Consider the following 1,874-nt stretch of genomic DNA (forward strand, 5'->3'; position numbering starts at 1 on the left):
GGAGCTATATACAGAGAGAGGGGACTGTTAACTGCAGAGGGGAAAACCATCAAAAACAAAGAAGAAATATTGGCTCTTTTAAAGGCACTCTGGCTGCCTAAACGACTAGCCATCATACATTGCCCAGGCCACCAAAAACCGGTCACACCAGTGGCCAGAGGAAATAATTTGGCTGACCAGGTGGCCCGAGAGGTGGCCTTACAGGTGGACTGTGCTTTAATGACCACCCTACCAGACCCCGGTTCAGCTAGTTTACCAGAAAGTCCCACCTACACTAAAGAAGACCTAAACTGGATCCAAAAATTGCCTATGACTCAGTGCCTTAACGGATGGTGGAGAGCAGCAGACTGTAGCATAATCCTCCCAGAAGAAATGGGAAATAAAGTCTTATCCAAGATGCACCGAGCCACTCATATGGGCACAAGAAAAATGCAAGACTTAGTAAGACATGCTAGGATCACCATTAAAGAATCTAGGACAAAAACTGAACAGATAGTTACTAGCTGTAAAGCTTGCCAACTAACTAACGCCACCAACCACGGGAAAAACCCTGGCTCCAGAACCCGCGGAACCAGGCCAGGAGCCTATTGGGAAATAGACTTCACCGAGGTAAAGCCTGGAAAATATGGATACAAATATTTGTTAGTGTTTATAGATACCTTTTCAGGATGGACAGAGGCCTTCCCCACCAAGCATGAGACTGCGCAGGTAGTAGCAAAGAAAATGTTGGAAGACATCATGCCCAGGTACGGATTCCCTACCCTAATAGGATCAGACAACGGACCAGCATTCGTTTCAAAGGTAATACAAGGGATAGCGCAGTTTATTGGGGCTGATTGGAAACTACATTGTGCATATAGACCCCAAAGCTCAGGACAGGTAGAAAGAATGAATAGAACCCTAAAAGAGACTCTAACCAAATTGACCATGGAGACTGGCGCTAACTGGGTAGTCTTACTCCCCTAAACTCTGTTCAGGGTGCAGAACTCCCCTTACAAACTGGGATTAACCCCCTTTGAAATCATGTATGGAGTGCCCCCCCCTATAATTCCCAACCTACAGTCTAATGTGTTAACTGAATTTGATGATCATAAACTTCTTATTTCCCTGAGGGAACTCCAGCACACCCACCAGGAAGTTTGGCCCAGATTGAGAGCCATTTATGACAACGGGCCCCCTCCTGAGCCGCACCACTACCGACCCGGAGACTGGGTACACGTGCGGAGACACAAGCAAGAGACCCTCCAACCACGGTGGAAGGGACCCTACATTGTGATCCTAACCACACCCACTGCTCTCAAAGTCGACGGGATTGCTACCTGGATCCATTACACCCACGCCCGACCAGCTGATCCCTTTGCGGTTCGAGAAGACTTCGGGCTGGAAGCCAACACCGCCTGGACAGTTGACCAGAGTAAGACCCACCCTTTAAAATTGACTCTGCGGGGGCGCCTGGGTGGCGCAGTCGGTTAAGCGTCCGACTTCAGCCAGGTCACGATCTCGCGGTCTGTGAGTTGGAGCCCCGCGTCAGGCTCTGGGCTGATGGCTCAGAGCCTGGAGCCTGTTTCCGATTCTGTGTCTCCCTCTCTCTCTGCCCCTCCCCCGTTCATGCTCTGTCTCTCTCTGTCCCAAAAATAAATAAACGTTGGAAAAAAAAAATTAAAAAAATAAATAAAATTGACTCTGCGTCGAAAACCTGACCCTGAAAACCGGCTGAGACCAAAGGCCTGGGTGTCCCATACCAAGGCTGTTGCAGCAGCTCCGGACCCACCATGATCGGAGGAACACTCATTAGCTTGCTCCTGCTCACCTCCTACGGACTGATAAGTATTGCGAGCAACCCCCATATACCCTATACTTTAACTTGGGAGGTT

The 1,874-nt window shown here is 49.2% G+C and overlaps 1 long non-coding RNA gene across 1 annotated transcript; it reads left to right on the plus strand.

The window, feature by feature from the left end:
• Positions 1-6: 6 nt before the first annotated feature.
• On the plus strand, positions 7-1,234 carry LOC121024687 (uncharacterized). The gene is made up of 2 exons (XR_005787791.1): positions 7-801; positions 1,113-1,234. It is a non-coding gene; the product is annotated as an uncharacterized LOC121024687 (long non-coding RNA).
• Positions 1,235-1,874: the final 640 nt, after the last annotated feature.

This window comes from Herpailurus yagouaroundi, unplaced genomic scaffold, assembly GCF_014898765.1.
Source record: "Herpailurus yagouaroundi ecotype Mexico unplaced genomic scaffold, PumYag 66834, whole genome shotgun sequence".
NCBI classification, from domain to species: Eukaryota; Metazoa; Chordata; class Mammalia; order Carnivora; family Felidae; genus Herpailurus; species Herpailurus yagouaroundi.